This window comes from Diabrotica undecimpunctata, chromosome 8, assembly GCF_040954645.1.
Source record: "Diabrotica undecimpunctata isolate CICGRU chromosome 8, icDiaUnde3, whole genome shotgun sequence".
In the NCBI taxonomy this organism is placed as follows: Eukaryota; Metazoa; Arthropoda; class Insecta; order Coleoptera; family Chrysomelidae; genus Diabrotica; species Diabrotica undecimpunctata.
In genome coordinates, this window is record NC_092810.1 from 45,467,844 (window position 1) to 45,475,418 (window position 7,575).

At 31.8% G+C, this 7,575-nt stretch overlaps 1 long non-coding RNA gene across 1 annotated transcript; it reads right to left on the bottom strand.

The window, feature by feature from the left end:
• Positions 1 to 4,901, bottom strand: LOC140448395 (uncharacterized). Its single transcript, XR_011951703.1, has 2 exons — positions 4,791 to 4,901; positions 1 to 164 (listed from the first exon to the last, which is right to left on the bottom strand). It is a non-coding gene; the product is annotated as an uncharacterized lncRNA (long non-coding RNA).
• Between the last annotated feature and the right edge of the window lie 2,674 nt (positions 4,902 to 7,575).

Genomic DNA, 7,575 nt, shown 5'->3' on the forward strand with positions numbered 1-7,575 from the left:
TGCATGTTCAAAAATTATATATTATTAATAACAATAACATTTGTCTTCGTAACAAATACCGCCAACAATTGAAGAGCTTATTTGTTTACATACTTCTGCACATATTTCGGAATCACAGGGCGCTCCAACGTCTCCAAGAGCCACTACCTTAAAGGCACTTACTCCTGAAAGAAAAAACATTCTAGATAAATATTTAGCGGTCCCTTTAAATAAATAATTTAAATGATTTTTTAATATAAATATGTAAACAATATTGATTAAGACAAAAGTCGTAATGGATTGATTCAATCTAAGGAAACAACAGATTAGAGGCCGTGTAAGTATTACGCAAGCAGATTTATTACAATTATTTACCCCCTCCCCATCCCTCTTGCCAGCAAAAGTAAGCAAAGCTCTTACCCCTCTCCCGCCCCATGTTACGTAAACATTTTTATATACTTTTAATGTATTCTGTTTTTTTATTAATCCATGAGCAGCAGTTGTAGTTCCAGAAATAAGAAAATATATTTCTATTGACAAGGTATTCAACATAGAATGAGGTACTATAATATAATCTACTAAATAAAACGTACCTTAACAGGATAAGTCATAGACTAAATAGAGCATTACATGAAGAAACAAACGATTCTTTCCAGTTTTATGTTTCGAACCTCTCACCACTCTATATGGAAAGCTACAAAAAAGTTTAAATGTCCGACAATAACAAATTCACCTTTAAGAAAAACAGATATGACCTGGGCCCGCACAAATGCAGAAAAAACAACAGTATTCGCAGAGCATCTTGCAACTGCATTCGCAGAACCAGATACTAATAACGATGAAGATAATGATATAAGAATGTACCTCGAAACTCCATGTCAACTATCTCTTCCTCTGGCAACATTTATTCCGACAGAGGTACTACAACAAATAAAAATGCTAAATCCTAAGAAAGCTCCTGGCTATGATTTAATAACAGGGGAATTACTTTAGAAGCTACCGAGAAAAGCAGTGGTGCTATTAACAATAATATACAACAGCATACTTCGTCTTCGATACTTTCCAATACAATGGAAATTTGCTCAAGTTACTATGATTCCAAAACCTGGTAAGCCCGCAACGCAAGCAAATTCATATCGCCCTTTAAGCCTACTCCCAATAATGTCAAAAGTATTAGAAAGACTACTATTACATAAAAGCGAGCAAGTTGTTTCCATAAACGAAATTATACCACAACACCAATTCGGATTTAGACGTAAACACTCAACCATCCAACAATGCCACATTATAGTAAATATAATTAAAACAACTCTCGAAGAGAAAAAGTTTGGGCTGGAGTGTTTCTAGATATACAACAGGCATTTAATAGAGTATGGCATGAAGGTCTCCTCTACAAACTGAAATTACACCTAACAGACCAACTATACTTTATACTAAAATCAATTTTACTGATCGTTACTTTCAAGTCAAAATTGAAGACAGCTACTCAAATTACCACATCATACAATCTGGTGTACCTCAGGGTAGCGTTTTGGTCCATTTCTGTATCTGATATTTACAGCAGACGTATCAGCAATGATACTTTCTTGGCTACATTTGCCGATGACACATTAATCTTGGCAGTGGATATAGACCCTAATGTAGCATCACAAAAAGTACAAAATCATTTAGATCAATTACAAAACTGGCTTAAGCGATGGAAGATCAGTGTTAATGCTAGCAAATCAGTACAAATTACTTTTACAACAAGAAAATCCACATGTCCACAAATTTATATTAATAATATTCCCATTCCTATAAAATCAGTTGTCAAATACTTGGGATTGCACCTGGATGAAAAACTTACATGGACAACGCACATTAAAACTAAACGGAAACCACTAGATCTTAAACTAAAAAATATGAACTGGCTATTTATCAAAAGGTCTCAGTTATCTCTTGAAAATAAACTGCTTCTGTACAAAGTTATACTTATACGAGTTTGGGCATATGGAATAGAAATATGGGGCTGTAGTAAACCTTCAAATACGAAGATACTTCAAACATTCCAATCCAAAATACTCCGTATGATAAGTAAAGCTCCATGGTATGTATCTAAACAAACACTTCACAATGATCTGGACATCCCATTACTTAAGGACATAATAAAGAATCGCTCAATAAAATATAAAAATCGCTCCACTGATCACAACAACGAACTGATAAATAACTTATTCACCCAACCACTTGCCGAAAGAAGATTGATGAGGGTATGGCCAGAAGACCTACCGCAATAATACTTAGAGAACCGTCACTGGACGCCTGGACGGTACCTAACTCACGTTAATTTAGGTACTTTTTACTTATTTAGGACTATTTACTTATTACTCTGTGTATAGAGTAGATTATAAACATGCAATGTAATAATAAAAAAATGTTTATGCAAACATTCATCGCACATTTTGACATGATATGTAAAAATGTTTCGTTTACACTTATTAAACAGCAACAGAGTTTCATTTACTAAGTAATTACGACGGAAAAACTAAACACAAATAAAAAATAATAATTTGTGAAAATTAAATTATAATTAATATTATTTCTACATTATTTAACCTCACTTTAGAATTTATTTTATTGCAGGACAAAATATACAAAGAGGAAATCATGTAGAATCAGAAACAACCAGTTATTGTATTACCGTCTATATTGTATTAATCAAATGATCAATTGTAGGGCTGGATTCTTTTTGGAAAAGTAGAGGTAAACAAAAAATAAAAATAAAAATAATGAATACTGTTGACAAAAACAAATATGGCTGATTTCGATACGGAAATATAGAAAATAATTGTAAAAAGACGTAAGCTATGACAATAACAAGTAAAATGTTGGCATTTAAACTAAGATAAGAATATACAACACATTAACCCAACTACTTATTCATATTACATGGTAATAAAATATTTATGTTAAGCTACACAAAAATTGCAAATATGGGACAGAATAATTATAGCAGGGTGTATGGTGAAATCTGAATTGATCTAGCCAATCAGTCGCCTTCCATTCAGTTCAGCAAAAATGCGTTCAATGCTCCAAGAGTGACGGCGTCGAAGAAATATGGTGAAATAAAAACAAACTACGATAATTGAAAAAAAAAATAACAAAGAGATGATTAAACAAGAGATTAAGGCAAACATCTTAGACTCAGCTAAAGAAGCTCTGGACAAAAGAAAAATAAACAAAAGAAAGTCTCTCCTAAAAGGAAAAACTTCGTGGTCTGTACTGAGGTGAAAGAAAAATGCAAGGAAAAGAAAAAAGTTTACCTAAAATACATGTCAAACAATATACAGCAAGCTTACGAAGATTATAAGAGAATAAGAAATGAAGCACATGCACTTGTAAGAAGAATTAAAAACGAACACTGTGAACGCTTCTCAAAAGAACTGAAGCATAATTTTTATGGTATGCAAAAATAAATATGGCGTTTTATAAGAGGCCAAAAAGCAGAGATGAAAAGAATTAATAGAGCCAAAACACATCGAAAAAGATGTATGGATTGACTTTCTATAGAAGTTATATACAGAGGAAAAATAAATGACGCTGTAACCACAAACACTAGGAATTACCATAAACGAAGAAGAAGAAAGAGATTGCTAAAATATATAATCAGTAGAGAATGGTCCAAAAGCTAATGTAGATTGTAAAAGAAATCATGTGTAAATATGTAAATAATGTGTATAAATGCAGACGGAAATGGTTTACACAAATGTTTACACAGATAAAATTATATCGGTAGATAGACTATGTTGTAATACATGGAAGTTAAACATATGTACATACGTATTGGAGAAACAAAATAGTTCTGAATGAGAATGAACGAGAGAAACTAATCAATATAATAAGTAAAGTTGTCTGATATTAATTGGTAAGAACAACTGAAACTTCTATACAGCGTTCCACGTTAAGAAAATAACATTAGGCTTATGGAGATCAGTGTTGCCAAAATTCTCAGGCATGCGGTTTACTAGATTGTCGATATATTTTTCGAATTTCCATTTTCAATTAACATTTAACTGTAAAGTCAGAATAACAACTGAAGAACCACAAAGCCTTATTATCATTATGTAATCTCAGAGAACGACATAAAATCGCTGACATACGTACACCGTATTATTTTAAGTTGCAATTAGTAATTAGATATATGCATTCCAAGCGGTCCGTTTATTTGCTTTTAAATCTTTAATAGCCGGCAAAGTGCATGATTTAACTAAGCAATATTTTCTACTGATTTCTATGATTTATGGTATATGATATTCTTACCGAAAAACAAATAAACTTTCGTTACTATAATTAAAATAAGATAAAATAAAATTATCTTTTGTAAATACTATTTATTTAATTAAAATCATTTTCCCTACTTTTCATCTCTTGTTTCGAATGGGCACTTTTGGTCAATTACGTTAAAAAACATTAATTTAATTCATGTCTGTGAAAACGAAAATACAAATTATACAACCCTGAATCGTACTTGTGTTATGAAATACATGGCCCTATGTCCGTAATGTTATTTTCTTAAAGTGAAACGCTCTATAGGAACAAATATGCTCCCATACAAAGCAGCGGAAAAAACGCTAAGATTTGACAAACTGTTACAAATGGGCGTTGAAAAGTATCATTTATGAAACAACAAAAAACAAACAAGCATTATGTTGCACAACAACGATATTGTTTTATTTTTTGTTTTATTAACACGTTACTATTATATATTATGATGACCAACATAGATAACTAATAATGAAATATGCCAAAAAAAAATTAATTCAAATATTTACCTTTAACGGACTTTGCGCTAACTTCGGTTGTTGCTAAGACAACGACGGCTACTAAGGCCAAAAGAACGAAGGTAAGTTTTGCCATTTTGTTGTTTAATTATTAGATAAAAAATATAAGAAAAAAAATCCTATATATACCATTTTATGGGCACTTGAAACTTATCTAAAGTCGTTTGATATAAAATGCGGAAAATTTAATGTACTTGAAATATTTTTTTATCATATTATTGACATTAATTCATAAAAAATATCTTAATTTAATAGTTTTTATTTTAAGTTGACCAGCGATTTAGAGCTTTGGCAAATTAAAATAGTCTAACAGGCAATATATTCAACCTAATGAAATACCACGATTATATTTTTTTGTGAACTAAATATTTCGGTCATTGAATGTTGGAATAATAACGTAGCTTTTCATACAAATGAACCAATCGTTTTCGTGTGAACCTTCATATAGTGACGACCGGTGTATGAGTGTGTCTCGTATTCAATAGAATTTATTTAGTTTTTAATTAAGTTTACGTTAATTTTAAGTTATTAATTTAGCATTTGTACTGTAAGTATTAATATTTCCTATATTTTTTTGATAAATACTTAACCCTGGGATGTCCCAGGGTAAAAATGGTGTATGTGGCAAAGACCCACCTCTAAAGGATCCAGGAGATAACGACATGTTAAGTAATATTCACGTCGAAGATATTGTTTTTTCTGAGGTTAATAATTGTAATAATCCTCCAAATGTTTTGAATTCTGATGATTCTATTATTAATAATTCCAACCTCTATTGTTAATGATGGCAATAAAAACTTGTCGTCTACAACTCAACAATACAAACAATCAAGTCGGGTTTTAAATACTTCAAATCGATTTAGCGATACTGATACGGGGCCGTATTTTATTTTTGTTCAACATACTGACATATACTGATTTGAATTTAGGTCGTCTTCATTCTATGAAAATAGGAGAAAAATTAAGTTCTCTCGCGGATTACGATAAAAATATAACTGAAATTGTTAGTGTTGGCAGGAATAGAATTAAAATCGAAGTAGATTCGGGACTGGTTGCAAATAGGCTAGTAGACAGAAAGAGTCCCAAGACAGATGATTATTGTTACTTTTGCGGGCAAATTAATTCCTCAATTTATCTACATCAATAAAGTTAGATGCCCGGTCGAGGTATTTGTCAGTCCGGTCATGCAATGTTACCAGTGTTTGCGTTATGGTCATTCGGCTACTCAATGTAAAGTAAAAAAAGGTGCAAAAAATGTGGGAATGGAGAAACTAAAGATTGTCCTAATAAATGTAATGCTTTTTGCTTGCATTGTCAAAATAATGGTCACGAATCAATTTTCAGAGAATGTCCTGAATATCTTAAGCAGAGGAAAACGAAAGAAACTATGGCTAACTTGAACATTTCGTTTAAGAAAATAACTGATAATCCAGGTTATTTCAGCCTAGTTCAGAAGAATAGATTTGCACCGTTAATCAACTCTGACACGGAATTTCCCCCACTAAAATTTGATTCTACTCGTCAGTTCAATTCTGGTACAGTTCATAAAAATAATATTCCCAAACGTTATACATCTCCGGTAATTAGCCACCCCAAAAAAAGAAAAAATAGCGACACTACTAATAATTTCCCTCCTATTCGTAGAGAGTTCAAGACTAGTTTCTGTGCTGGTCCCGCTACCAAACGCTAACAAATATTCTTTACACCAGTTACTTCTTGAAGAACATTTTGATATAAAAGTTTTATCGGAAACTTGGTCCAAACTCTCAGATAATGTGTGTTTTAGTAATTTTAATATAGTAAGTAAAAGTAGAACTAACAGATACGGTGGAGTAGCTATAGTTATATCAAATAACATCAATTACGAACCTATTTCATTTGTTAATAATTTCAATCAAAACTTGGAAGTTTGTGGCGTAAACGTTAGTATTGGCAAGAAAAAGTATACGATTTTGAGTTTATACCGACCAGTAAAAGCAAAAGTATCAGTACAAGATTATGTCAACCTGTTTTCACAAATTAACAATGACTGTATTATTTCTGGGGATTTTAATGCGCACCACGGATTATAGGGATTAAATGCATATTCTTCGGAGGGTATACTATTAGTGGAAGCCTTGGATTCTTTTCCTCATTTAATTATCGTAAACGATGAAGCGGCTACTAGGGCTACTCCTTCAGGTTATGCCAAATCTGTTGTAGATCTCACCATTTTATCTTCCAATTTATGCTCAACTTTTGACTGGATTGTTATACAAGATACATGTGGATCCGATCACTTTCCTATTCGAATATCTATTAATGATATTAAAATAGAAAATACGAGGTTTATATCTACAGTTAAGTGGTCGATGGCTTATGCTAACTGGGAGCAATTCAGGCTTACCATAGAGGAAGCGTTCACATTGATGCCAGTTATTAATAATACTAACGAGATCATTTTATTCTTATTAGATTCTATTGCAAATGCAGCAAACAAATCTTGCATACCAATTAAACATTCAACTAAACCTGTAAAAGTTCCTCCGTGGTGGGATGAGGAGTGCCTAGCTGCTTCAATTTTAAGGAAAAAATATTTTAAAAAGTTTAAATCTAATCTAACTCTTTTAAATTTTATTGAATATAAAAGAAACTAGGCTATGTGTAAACGTACTTTTCGCTTAAAAGCTAAACCTAGCTGGGTACAGTATTGCTCTTTTCTTAATAGGCAAACCTCTTCATCAGACATTTGGAAAAGGGTAAATAAAATTCAGTCTCAGAAAAAAATTATCATTAA